Source organism: Myotis myotis, unplaced genomic scaffold (assembly GCF_014108235.1).
Source record: "Myotis myotis isolate mMyoMyo1 unplaced genomic scaffold, mMyoMyo1.p scaffold_m19_p_21, whole genome shotgun sequence".
Lineage (NCBI taxonomy): Eukaryota > Metazoa > Chordata > Mammalia > Chiroptera > Vespertilionidae > Myotis > Myotis myotis.
The window spans coordinates 5,091,725-5,105,876 of record NW_023416326.1 but is presented as its reverse complement, the minus strand read 5'-3'; the positions used below and the strand labels follow the sequence as shown (position 1 = coordinate 5,105,876).

Below are 14,152 nucleotides of genomic sequence, written 5' to 3'. Positions count from 1 at the left end.
TCTTGCCAGACACTGAATAACTGCACAAATTAATAAGCCTAAGGCAAATAAACCTATTTTTCTTGTGCTCCGAAAGCGAAATATTTCCCGCTGCGCACACCAAACAAGTCAGTCCCAGACTAACGACGTGGCCATTGGATGCTAAAATACCCGCTGCAGCATTAGCGGGGAGAAATGGTGCGCCTGCGCGTAAGGGAAATGAATGCTACACGATGATCGTGATCCGTCATGAGCCAACGTTGTAGTTCATTATTAATAATTATGTGTGACAGGATATTGTAAAAATTAAGTGACGAAATTTTTATTAAAATGTTTCTTACATGCCGTTATATTGGCTGGGCCGCAAAAGTACTCGTTGTGGTGGCCCGCAGGCTGCGAGTTTGACATGCTTGCTCTACACGGAGCGTTGCCCACGTGCAAACACATGGTCTGCTTGTGCCACAACTCAGGACCTCCCCGAAGCGCTAAGGACTTCTTGTACTTGAGGGAACAACTGCTCTTCCTGTACCCGCTTCTGAGCATGGTTACCCTCATTAAAAAATACTCACGACTCTATGGCTGGCGACGGGGGGTACATTCGCCGGGAACACTTCCGTCTCAGTTCTACACCCGAGAGCTCAGACCTGGCTCCATGTGTTTACATTCCAGGGAGAAAGAGCCTGTCGCCCTATTGGAAGCCCGAGAACACCCTACACTGATTATGAATCATCTTACCCGAGAGAACAGCCTAGGATCTCACCCCCCGCCAATCCAGCCGATGAGCCTACTCAGGGAAAACAGAAAATGCTCGCTCTCAATCTCTCTCTCTCCCTCCCCCCGCTCTCTCTGTCTCAGCATCTGTCTCTCTCTCTCCCGGTTAATCTTCCGTTCCTGGGGTTTTTAATTCATGCAGCGGGAGGATTACTCGAGGTATTTATTTCCAATGCAGACGGAGAGACCCTGGCCCAGTTCCGAATCAGCTGTCCTGGCTTCAGTCCCAAGACGACACGTGTCACGCCCGCCCGGACAGCCCTGGTGGGGACGGTCCTGGGTTAGGGTTTCAGGGATCTCACCGCCAAGCCCTGGGGTGGAAGTCTCTCCAGTGGTTCCAGAAGCCCTTCGGGAGCTGCCGGCGAGGATCCCCCAGGAGTGACGGTCAGCGACCAACACGGACTCCTCCAGGTGTCCTGGCCGCGAGGACTGGCTGCGGAGAGGGGCCCTCGCCGAAGGCTGTGCTCAGAAAGGACCGCGCCTCTCAGAGGAGGAGGGGACCCAGTGTCGCCCTCACATCTGCAGCAGAGAGGCTGCAGGCGCAACGTCTGAGCCTGAGCTGAGAGCATCCCCTGCACCGTGTCTGTGAATCCTCTTCCAGAACATTGACTGTCTGCTCACCTATAAAGTGCCACACGCCCTGAAACGGCTCAACCTCAGATTCACCCCCCCACCCCCCAAAGAAATAGTCAGAGGAAACGCATTCAAAGCAACACATAACGAAAGCGTGCTACGCGCTAGCACTGGGGTAAGTCGGCCGCTGGGATAGTTGAGTGAATAAAACGTAGCACGCAAACCCCGGCCTTCACAGGGACCCGTTGCATCACTCAGATTCCCAGCGTGGAAAGTCCTGGGTGGAGAGAAGACATCGGTGGCTGGCTCCAAGAAGAAGCTCAAATCCCAAAGGAAAGGCCTGCCATGTCCAGCGTTGACGGTGGCAGAAGCAGGGATGGCCAACGCTGTAACGGACACAAGGATCCCACACGAGACAGGATGGAAGAGCCAATGTCTCTTGAGAAGACAGAGTTCTTACGACGTGTGGGATGCTCACGGGCGGGCAAAGGGAAGTGAGCCCGTTTGAGGAAGCAGGAGGGTCTCCCCAGAACCCCAGAGGCAGGAGAAGAGAGGCACCCCCAAGCCTCCTCACGCAGCGGGTGTGGCCGCCGTAGGGGGACGAAGGGAGATGGAACGGACCTCGACGTGGAATGAAACTGGAAGTGACTCCATCTCCTCGGAGACTAGAGAAGAGCTCGGAGATGGGAAGCAGGACCAGGAGCTGGAGGTTCCTGGAACTGGGCGGAGGGGGGGCCGGGAAGAGCCGGAATGAAGGAAGGGGGAGTGGGAGCAGGTGGGGAGGGACGGATGAGGCCGCTCCCCAAATCCCATGGGGATGTACAGACCGCACTTAGCAGCAATGGGATAAAGGAAGCACCGGCCACAGGGCTCGCTCTGAGAAACCAGGATGACTGCGATGGCATCCATTACCAGGAAATGGTGCATCTGGAGGAAGGTGATGGGTCCCCATGTCCACAGCGCGCATTACAGGTGCCTGAGCGGGCCTCTGGAAGCATCCAGCACTCGGGGAAGCGCTGAGTGCGGCTGAAACCACCGAGAGGGAGTACGTGGGGGGAGAGACACACCTAGACGCCTAGGAAGAGCTCGGACTGCAAGGAAGAGAAGTTGGACCTGGAGTCAGAAATCCAGCTCATTCGCTGGGTGGCCTCGGTGAGTCCGCCAACATCTGGGACCGCGGGGTCCTCGAATAAAAGATCTACTAAGGCCCTGGCCGGTTTGGCTCAGTGGATAGAGCGTCAGCCTGCGGACTGAAAGGTCCCAGGTTCGATTCCGGTCAAGGGCATGTACCACGGTTGCGGGCACATCCCCAGTAGGAGGTGTGCAGGAGGCGGATGATTGATGTTTCTCTCTCATCGATGTTTCTAACTCTCTATCCCTCTCCCTTCTTCTCTGTAAAAAATCAATAAAATATATTTTAAAAAAAAGATCTACTAAGATGTGAAAAGATTCCTTCTAGCACAACGGTTCTCAACCTGTGGGTCGCGACCCCTTTGGGGTCGCTTAAGACCATCGGAAAACACACATCTATAATGACAGATTGTTTTTGTGATTAATCACTATGCTTTAAGTATGTTCAATTTGTAACAATGAAATTGGGGGTCACCACAACATGAAGAACTGTATTAAAATGTCTCGGCGTCAGGAAGGTTGAGAACCGCTGTTCTAGCATTTCACTCACGCAGACAGCAGAGGCCTCATTTGGCCTCAGAGTGTTGGCCCCTTATCATCTGGCATTTTACACCCGGAAGCTTCTTCTTCACACAACATGATCACTCTAGAGTCCCCAAACCTGTACCTGCTCCCACACTGTCTGGTCCACCGTCTTGCAGAATCCCACCACGGAACGGATTCATCTCAGAGGATAACAAACCTGGTGGCAGTAACCATTCACCTTGTATCTGTCCCAAATCCTCAGAGCAATGTGGATTTTGACTTCTGCAGGGATGCTCTGTTTGACAAATGTCTTAGACGGTGCCTTCACTCACTGGCATTTTAAGACACGGCTCATTTTCTGCACTTCTCCCCAAAATGGAGCTTTGTTAAATATACAAAAACGTGCGGTTAAATCTCTGTTAAAGGTTTTCTATGTTTCTCATTCCAAGTTTATATTCGTTCCTGAAACAAAAAACTAATATGCATATATATGTGTATGTTGGATAGACACATATGTCCATGTTCAGAATTCAAAAATAAGTCATCTGTCTTTCCAGACACAACAAATCCAAAAGCTTACATTTCAGGATGAAAATCAGCTCTCTCAGAGGACATGTCCCCAAACACGATGATGATAATCTGCCCACCATGTCTCCATCGGTCCATGGCCAACATGAGCCCGAAGGTAGGAGAAGAGGCTGAGCCGGGGGGTGGGGAGTGGGGGAGGGCAGGATCGGCGTGTCTCCCCTACACATCCACATCTCCAGCACTGTCCTAGGGGCAGACGGAGCGCTGAATAAAGACATACTTCACTGGTCAGAAATTCATAGCCAACGTAGCCCTACATCGCCAGGCCATTTTACGTGGATTGATTTTTATGCAGCGAAATCAGTCAATCGTTTGGAACACGCTGCAGATTCAAAATCCAGGAAAATCGATGGACTTAAAGGCCGGTTGCAAAAGTCTATTCCTCTCTCAGTTTCGTGTGAAGTCAATGGGAGGGTGTTCGTAGAAGAGTGTCAGAGGGTCCGACACCCAACCGTTACCCACAGTCACCTCCGGGGCCTTTGGGCCCTGGTAGATGTGCATTTTTGACATAATACAGCTCAGTAACGTCTGAGTTTTTTTTGGTAATCCATTTTACCTTTATAACTAGAAAAACAGCAAAGATGGTATTTACCCATTTTCTATGTCCATGTGTAGATGGGGCAACCTGAGGCTGAATCAAGGACACACGCAACCTGGGATCTTACTTCCGGGATGCCACACTCCAGCCTTTGAAATATTTGCTCACACACGCACGCATGTGAGCCGTTAGACAAATGAGAGTCGGCTAAGTCACCGAGAGATGAATTCCCCACGCGAAGGGTTGTGTAAAGCAATCAGTCCTTGACAAACTGCTGAAACCTGAACTCATGAGGATGCGGAAGAGCAGGAGTCACGAGAGCCTGTGAAAGTCGGGACAATGGCATTTACGAAACGGCAAGGGCTCAGGGTCACCTGGACAGGACCTTGAGGCTGAATTTCAAATCTGCGCCCGAGCCATGGGACGAGCCGAATGCCAGTGGGATGCCGACGGGAGACATTTAGCGGTGATGCAGCAGGGACTGCGGGGGATGGCGAAGAAGTTACCGGAGAGGGTAAAAAGGATGGGATTTGGTCTCCAATAAAAGTCATCTGTAGAGAATGGGTTAGGAGCGAGCAAGAGCTCATCAGGGCAGCTCAGAGACTCTGAGAAAGAGGTGTGAGGGGAAAGCCTTGCACGGATGGAAATTCAGATCCCCAGGCCCCGCCCCGGACCTGCCTGCTAACCAGGTTCCTGCGTGAACGCTGGAAAAGCTACGAATGGCAAAGCTGTTAGCACAGCGGTTCTCAACCTTCTGGCCCTTTCAATACGGTTCCTCATGTGGTGACCCCCACCATAACATTATTTTCGTGGCTACTTCATCACTGTCATGTTGCTACTGTGATGAATCGTCATGGAAACATCTGATCTGCAGGATGGTCTTAGGCGACCCCTGTGCAAGGGTCGTTCGACCGCCAAAGGGGTCGCGACCCACAGGTTGAGAACCGCTGTGTTAGCAGGAAGGAAAGAAGTCATGAGGCCTGAGCTCTTCCTTGGCCGAATGACTGCAGCCTGATGTCTGACTCAATGGGGGAGGCAGTAGAAGAGGATAAACCGAGACGACTGGGGAGCGTGGGCCTGCAGGACAGTCATGTTGGTCCGAGGGACAGGAAGGACAGGACACAGACACACAGACGAAGGCTCACTGACCATCAAGCTCCCGGAAACGCTCCTTCCAGAAGCCGAGCTGATGAAACGGGTAGGATCCACGCCGAAGGGTTTGATGACAATAATGAAACCGTGAAAATAGAGTTACAAAAGGAAGAAGGGGCAAGAAAGCCATGGGAGTCTCCCACTGCTCAGGAGATGGGCTGGCAGCTGGGAGGAGCAGGAGCCCGAGGGCGGGAGCTGGGAACTACAGGAGGTTGAAGGGGCTGGAGAGGGGTTACCAGGGATCCCCCAAGAAGGGCCGCTGGTTTTGGGCAGAGCGGTTTCTGTGCACCAGGTGGTGGGGAGGGGGGAGAGGGGAGCCAGGGAGCACAGGACCAAGAGGAAGGGGCAGTGAAACAAGAAGGGTGGGGGGTGCATTCACTGACGGTCAATGAAAAGGTCCAGAACGGCCATGAACATTGAGAAAGGGCACAGAAGACGAGATGGAATGAACCTTCGATCGTTGAACTTTAAAGAGTTTCTTCGGTGAGAATCGTAAATGCTCTGTGGGTTGCCCCTGACTATTAAAGATGGAGGGCACAGCCAGAACTCAGAGCAGGGGCATGTGGCTTGCAGCTGTTTAGATACGTTTGCAGTTTCTTACAATTCAGTGAGTTGAGGGGTGTTGAAGCATTGATCACCAGGGAATGTGGAGTGAGAGCCACGCTCGAGGGAAGTTTAAAGAGTTGGCTTTGGCTGGCTCTTGTGTGATGAGAGGATTTGGGGGGAAGAAAGGAGGACCCCCTAAGGAAGAACACTGGGTCAATCCCAGGACTCCTGTATGTCTGCCTTCCCACAAGAAATGCAAGGGCGGGTGTTATCAGCCACTGAGAAATTCCAGGCAAGAAGACAGGAGGGTCATCTTTCCATGCAGATGATTCGAGGTGTCTTTACATGAGAGAAGTTGTGCTTTTAGGGTATTTTGAACTAAAAAAAAATTGAGAACCACAAAACCCCCACTGTGTTCAATACCAGTTTAAAAAAAAAATAAAAAATATATATATAGTCTTTTCTTTTTAATATATTTTATTGATTTTTTTTATAGAGAGGAAGGGAGAGGGATAGAGAGTCAGAAACATCGATGAGAGAGAAACATCGATCAGCCGCCTCCTGCACACGCCCCACTGGGCATGTGCCCGCAACCAAGGTACATGCCCTTGACAGGAATCGAACCTGGAACCCCTGAGTCCACAGGCCTATGCTCTATCCACTGAGCCATACCGGTCAGGACTCAATACTAGTTTTAAATGAATAAACAGACAAAGATAGACGTGTCCATAGAGGTAGATGGATAGTCAGATGGGTGGATGGATACAACTCCATAACACTTAAAATTGATACGGATTCTTGGAATCTGCAAGACACCACTGGACTGGGGCCCGCTGGAGCCTCCTGAGCGCTGGCTGGCTGGCTGGGCCTTCGAATGGCTGCGGGGGAGGCACTTTCTGAGGTTCAGCAGTGACGAGGTTTCTCTCCGGCCCAGGTCGCGGGGGCAATTCTAGTGAGGGGACTGCGCTACGAAGTGCTATGTCCAAAGGTACGGACAGAGCGGTAGCAGACCCCTTTGCCCACAGCTTCCTGGCAGGGGCTTTTTGCAAGAATCTAAGTCCGTGGCTCTAGCTGCCAGGGATACATTAGAAGGCGCCGCACCCCCATCCACGCACGGTCCCCTGCAGGGGACTTCCGGTGGCCCCATCCTCTTTGACACAGGCAGGTGTCACCTGGGGTGTAAGCTCACCTGAGTGCTATCTGAGGGCACCCTGCCCGACCCAGGATGCCCGCACAGCACCGTCCCCCGCAGCAGAGGTGACTGACAGGCAGCAGCTGTCACCGCTCAGCTGCTGTGCTGGGTTTCACGGGAACACGGGGCACAGGAAATAAGCCAGGGCCGGGCTAGAACAATGACCCGCACGAAGGATTAATTCTGTCGCTGACAGTCAGCAACTCCAATTACAGCGGCCGGGAGGAGTGTGCGGAGCTGAGATTTGATCCTGCCAACAATGACACACAAGGAGATTTTATTTGTCAAGTGGAACTTGGCGGCCACGTCTCCAGGCCGCAGGGACGCCCTGTCGGGGAGGGTGTCTACGCTGGTGAAGACCGGCTCCCGGAGAGAAGTTCTTGGCAAGGATGAGGTTAACTGTCAAGGTCATAGCGAACGTCTTGCCAGGCAAGACGTTAGCACTAAGAATGCAAATTGCAAACACAAGAGAGCAGCCTAGGGCGCTGAAATGGCAAATATGACACAAGTGAGAGAAACGGAGGCTTATGGGCATGGGAATTTCTACACTGACCAGGGGAAGGGCAGTCAACCATCTCAGACTCCCTTCTCCGGGGAGACCTCAAACGGAACAGTCGGAAGTGGGGCCTGAGTCTCACGCAGAGCCGGGCTGGGAAGGCGTCCGGGGACCTCAGAGCCCACAGGCACCTGCCAGCTACTGTTGGCCTAATAGTACGCAGGTGTTTTTCATTTGTTTTTAAATATATATTTTTATTGATTTCAGAGAGGAAGGGAGAGAGAGAGAGAAATACATCCATGATGAGAGAGAATCATGGATCGGCTGCCTCCTGCACGCCCCACACTGGGGATGGAGCCCACAACCCTCGCATGTGCCCTGACCGGGAATTGAACCGCAACCTCCTGGTTCCTAGGTGGACGCCCCCCCACGGAGCCACGCCGGCCGGTCAGTGTGCGGTTGTTTTTACCACCACGTTTCTTCTCGAAGTGCTCATGTCCTCCTGGCTCAGGACGGGCTGGCACAGTTGGTGGGAGGAAGATGGCAGCAGCTCAGATGGTCCTCCTGCCATCACCCAGCGGGTCCCGGGCTGTGGCGCCGTGGCGAGCTGCAGCGGCGGCCTCCGGGGACCTGTCTAGGAAGGTGCTCCCCAGCCAGGACGCTCGGCCTGAGGCGCCTGTGGGCAGGGAGATGCCACAGGTGGGAGAACACATCGCCAGCCTGCGGGCGAGCCTGCCAGGAGCCGGGGAGTCCACGAGCTGCCAGACGTCTGGGCAAAAAGGAGGGCAGGGCTGCCAACTCCTGAGCCCCGGGGCCACCCGCAGGTCGGGGAACAGTAAGGTGGGTGTCCTGCATGTCACGGCGCTTCGGAGGGCGTCCAGAAAAGCACCCCCACGTGCATGATGCCTTTCAACCCTCAAAACCGCTCCGGGTGGGCCGGGCACCGCTGTCGCCTGCACCGGACGCCGGGAAAGACGAAGGCCCATTGCGCTTCGACCAAGGACATCGTCTTCTTTTCTGTTTGGAGACACTGCGCACACACACGGGCAGTGCCCAGGATATGCAACTTTCAGGGATCAGAGAGGCCGGGCAGAACCCCCTCCATCCCGCCCCACCCCGCCCCAGGCTGGGTTACAGCTGAAAGGGGCACCTTTGGCACGGCAAGTCCTTTCTGCGGGGGCTGAGCTGGGGTTCCAAGGTGCTGCTCTGAATGGATCTGAACAAGGGCCTCATCCTCAAAGGAGAAGACAGGCTGCCAGAGACGAGAAGCTAACTTCCGGTGTGACTGGCGATGCCTCCTGGCAAATCCATTACATAATCTCTTCTCATTTCCCCCTAAAATGGAAGCTTCCCATTGAAGTTGAAATTCCATCCCTGAGTTCTAGGCAGACTAAGAACTAGACAAGGGTCCCACTGGGCCCACTGGGACTGACAGGTGACAGACCCGTGAGCGCCCTCCGCCCCCGCCGCCGCCCCCAGGAAAAGCCTGGGGCGTTCAGGGCTAAGCAGGAGGCACATTCCAGCACGCTGACTGCTTTTCCAAAAGAGCCACCCGTGCTGGAGGCATCTGATTACTTTTATTGGAGCCATATAGGCCTTTTTAATATCCCTCTGCGAGGAAAAAATGCATTTCACGTGCAGAAACATGTCACATAAAATAAAACACATCCCATTACTCACGGACACTTCCAAAGCACAACGTGAGGACAATAATCTATGATGACAGAAAATTAGGTTCCTTAAACGAAGGACAGCTGCGTCTCTCCAGGGACCAGGCCCCGTCTCCATGGGCCGGGCAGTTCATCCGTGTCACAGCCGAAATGCCACCGCACACAGCTGTTCTCAAGACGCACTGCCCTGCCCGCAAACAAGACCCGGTCTCCCCGTGACCCCGAACACATGCAGGCCATTTAGGAGTGAGAAACTCATCCCGCCAATGGTCTCAGCTTTACGAGGCCACAGCAAAACGTTGGCTCAGGAAATGATACAGGACCTTCTAGATAAAAATCTGAAGACGACTGCGTTGTAATTTTCGCATCCACAAGTAGCTTTAGTCATGTTGCTTCATTTTCTGCCTGTTCAATTGACTGCCCAAGATACCCTCATTCTTGAACAACCTTCCAGGCTCAATTGTCAACAGGTTGCATGCAATTAAGAGCCAAAACAGCCCACAAAGAAACTCACGTTTTTAAACTGAACCTTCAAACAACAAATTTTGGGTCAGAAAAGAAATTGCGTGTCTTTCTAAGGGAACGAGAGGGTGCAAGGTAAATAATCTTTAAGTAAGTATGCCTAAAGACTCTTAAGAAAAAAAAAATAATCATTTTGAATGGAATTTTACTTGTTTTCACAGGAAGAAAAACGAGGCACTGTATCGTCACACATTTCTCTAAACTGTAAAGGGAAGGTTCAGAATGAAGTTTAGATGTAGGCTAATGAAGAACTACTTGTGTAAACACTCTCAATCTTTCTCTGAGTCTTGACCAGTTCCACTTACATGCTTCCCCTTGTCCCAAATTACACTGATCTTTTACAATAACTTCCCATGCACAAGGCGTGCCTCGTCAAAGATATCTGTGTTTCAAACGCCGCTTTTCAGAGATCAAGTTCACCTGAATAAAGATTCGTTGCTGTTTTTGAGTATTTCAACACGGCTGTTTCCACCTTAAATTCAATCTGAGGTCACCCTCCCCCACACCCCAGCCCGCAGAAACAGTCTGAACCAGACCTGCGACGCAATTCATTTTAAATGAATAATTTAAACCGAAGTTACAGTTCCATATGGAAACCCATTTCAAAACGAAGGCGCTTTCGACCTCAACAATAGCGAAGTGTATACTTAGCGGATGGAGAGGGACCCTGTCAACACATCTGAAGGCAGGTTCTTTGGGGAAACGAAATGGGTGATCCCAACCACGTTCCCTGGCATGTGGAACGCACCCCAAAGAGGCAGGCATGTTCTATGTACCCTGGGCAATACCAGCTCCCATGGCAAGAGGGTGCACGCAGGCCACACGTGTGGAACCAAAAGCCACCCCCCCACACCCCGACACCCCCGTTTTGAATTTCATATGCTCCTTCCCCCCCGACTCCCCTGGACGCATGCATTTGTTCTGGGCACAGCTCTCGCCTTTCCCAAGTGCACAGTCTCAGGCTGGGTCTCTCGCTTAAGTAAATACAAGGCATTGTTTTAAACACAGGAAATCGTGATGAATGCTTCACGCCGCACCGTGACTCACGCTATAAAATTATTTGGGACTACGTAATCAACAGATGCACTATTTTTAAAAAAATTTTTTAATTTAAGAAAGGTTATTTTTCTAATAGGAACCGTGAAAGACCCAACACGGGGAGCAGGCTATCTGTGTGCTGGGCACCCAGAGGCCGGGAGAGAAAGGGAAGGTCTGGGCGAAGCATTCCGTGCAACGACCATCGATTGCCAATTGCCCTCCACAGCACAAACCCTCCTAGAGGCGGCCGCGGGCTGGGCTGAGCCATTCTTTCTCGCATCGCAAATGCGGACGCGGTCAGGTTCAAGCGCTGGCAGGCAAAGGAGCGCCTGCATTCCCCAAACCCGTCCATATGGATGCGGGGCTGGGGCTCCTGGGCCGCTTCCCACCTGCGTGCGATCCAAAGGATCGCCACCCAACCGAGCGAGGCAGAGGGACGAATTCCCCTGGGGTCCCCCACCCCCGCGCCCCCTCCTCCCCCCGATCCGCCGCGTGAAACACGCACAAGACAGCCCAGCTGGGAGGCAGCTGCGCGGCGGCCAGCAGACCCCGCGCCATCCACCCGCCGCCGCGTGGCGGGCGTGGACGCTCCGGGGGAGGACGGCGCGCGGCGGCCGCGGACCTTGGGCAGGTGCGACCCTCGGCGCCCGGTTCGCCTCTTGGCGCCTGAAAACGCCCTCGAACCAGCGCCCACCGCGAAGCAAGGTCGGCGGGTGGGTGTCTGCCTGAGCTTCTCCAAAGCGCCGGGAAACCAAACGCGGACCCGCGCGCGCGCCACGCACACCCTGCCCAGCGGCTCCTCCCGTCCGCGCACTTGGTGCCTCGGACCCGACCATCGGGGCGAAGGAATCCGAGCGCGGAGGGGGCGCGGGGGGGGGCACGTCCCGGGCTGCCCCCCTGGCCGCCGCTGCCCCCCTTCCCCGGCCTTTTCTGGCAGCCGGTGGCACCCCGCAACCCCACCCTCATTCCGGGAGCCGCACTCCGCTCCAGACCGCGCTCTCTCCAGGTTCAAGGCCCCCGCCACCCCCACCCCCAAATGCACAGACCGGCTCCCTCCTCCGTCTCCAGAACCCACTTCAAACCCTCCCAGCGAAGCCATTTCCTACCTGAGCTGAAAACTTTTCCTCCTCCCGCAGGCGATCGGCGAGGGAGACCAGGCGAGCGGTGCGGGCGTCCTCACCTGGGCGCGGGGCTCCTCCGCGTGCGGTCCCCGCCGGCGTCGCGCCTCCGGTGCGCGGGGGGCGCAGGGCCCGCGGTCCCTCGCCGCCTCCCGCTCGGCGCCAGGGAGCAGCGCCCTAGGAACGCGCGCCCGCGCCGGGAGCCGCCCTGCGGTCCATCGCCCGTCCTTCCCGAGGCGCCGCCGCCCGGCGAACCGACGAGGAGCGGGGGCTCCGGGCGGCCCCGACCGGCCGCGGCGTGCGCTCCAGCTCCGCGAGGCGCGCGGGGTGCGAGGGCGCTGCGCCCGCGGCACCTGCCACCCGGGCCGCGCTCCGGCCGCGCCGGGTGCCTCGGGCTCCCTGCCCCGCCGGCGCCCTCCGTCCACGCCCCGGGCCGCTCAGGCTCCCCTCACGTCCTTTTCCTTCTTCTTCTTCTTCCCGGCTCCTCCCGGGTCTCGCATTCTCTGTCTCCAAAAGCCGACCAAGGCGCTCCAAGTGGGAGCAGGGTCTCTCCTCGCGAACTCTCCCTCTGCCTGGTGGTGGCGGTGGCGGCTGCTGCCTGCGCGCCTCCTCCCGGCTTTGCGCTCCTCCTCCTCCCCCTCCTCCTCCTCCTCCTCCTCCTCCCGCTCCCCCCGGCGCCGCCAGGCTCGGCCGCCCGAGCCCCAGACCCGCTCTGCGCATGCCCAGGCGCCCAGGTGCCGCTGGCGCTGCGCCTGGCCCCGCGGCGGCTCCCGGGGCGTCCCGCACCCCGAGGGCCTGGGGCTCCGGCTGCGGGGCACCTGCTGGGCTCGCTGAAGTCGGGGGACTCCCCCGCGCAGCTCCGCCACCCGCGTCCCCACGTGCGCCCCGCGCTGCAGGGCTAGGCGGGTGGGCGGGTCAGTTGGCTGTGCGGTGAGGTTCTGCTGAATTGATTTGCTTGTGCTGCTTCCCAGGGTTGCAAGGAAGTCGGGTCTTGGGGACCACTTAAGGGTGAAGGAGCACCCCGCTCGGCTGCCATGTAGAGCTCGGTTGGAAAGCTTCCCCAGAGAGCTGCCTGGTGCATTGATGGCTTGACACATGGTGAGTCTTCATGCAGCACAACGTGGAGACTTGGCGTTTCCTCTCCTGGAAGTTTACACCTCAGGAGTCAACGAGGGAGCTTGCGTGGAAAATACAGGCATGCGCGCGCATACACACACACACACACACACACACACACACACACACACACACACACACACACACTATTTGGATAAGAAAATAGAGGCTTTTCTATTTCACCTATAACGCAAGAAGGACCAGTGAGGGAGGGAGGGCAAGGGCTGGGAAGGGAAAAATAAATTTCTTACTCTACTGTTGCCAGCTAAGAGAAAGATCCCAACGTGCAGAAAGCCCCCCGAATCCTTGGCTGAATTCCTAGGCTGCGTGCGCCCAGAGGCAGGACTCTGGAGGCTCTGAAAGAGTGCGGTGGCCAGCGCTGGAAAACCGAGCAGAGATTCTAGAGAATCACACATTTCTGGGAGGATATTGAACTTGGGGCCCGGACACAGTGGCCAGACCTTGGTAAACAACTCGGGCGTTTGCGTTCCGCGCCCCCGAGGCTGCTTTCTAGAGGTAAGAAGGAAGCCCCCGCAGAAAGAATAAAACCGAAATAGATTTGGCCTAAGGGGAACCAAAACTAGGCCTTTGGAGGATGAAGGCGATAGATCCCCAGTGATCTGCCCACTGGCTGCAGCACCACTCAGAATTCGTCGGAGAAAGACACAGAAACTGGAACCTCTACAATTACAGCCTGCAAGAAAAACTTAGCAGGGGCAAAGAAGCAAACAAACAAATAAATAAATTTGGGGGGAGGGGATTTTGACCAGAGAGAGAGAGAGAACAGTCAGTAGAGCCCAAGAAACGATCCAGATTTTGGAATTAGTAGCCAAAGACTTTTAAATGGCCATAATTAATAAGTTAAACAAACTCTCCTGGAATTGGAGGACCTGAAGGAAAAGATAGAGCATTTCAGCACACATGGGCCTTCACTCTTAAAAGGAACGAACAGGCTTATTGGGGAATAAAATGTCTTTATGTGAAACTGATTGAACTGGAGAACATGAATTTTCAGAATTGTTCAGACTTAAAGAGGTATTTTTTTTTTTTTCTCCCTGCTGTTACTTTAAGGGCCAGTAAATGGTACAGTGGAAAAGAAATTGTATTGGATGTCAGGATTCATGTATTCATTGGACACAGGTTTGTTGAATGTCAGCTGTGTTAGGTCCTATTCTGAAGGGCACTAAGATGAACACA

At 54.7% G+C, this 14,152-nt stretch overlaps 1 protein-coding gene across 1 annotated transcript in view; it reads right to left on the bottom strand.

The window, feature by feature from the left end:
• Positions 1 to 12,463, bottom strand: part of CHRM3 (cholinergic receptor muscarinic 3) — a 101,000-nt gene extending 88,537 nt beyond the window's left edge. The window contains exon 1 of the mRNA XM_036355200.1: positions 11,828 to 12,463. The gene's annotated coding sequence lies outside the window, so the exon portion shown is untranslated. The remainder of the gene's footprint in view (positions 1 to 11,827) is intronic.
• Between the last annotated feature and the right edge of the window lie 1,689 nt (positions 12,464 to 14,152).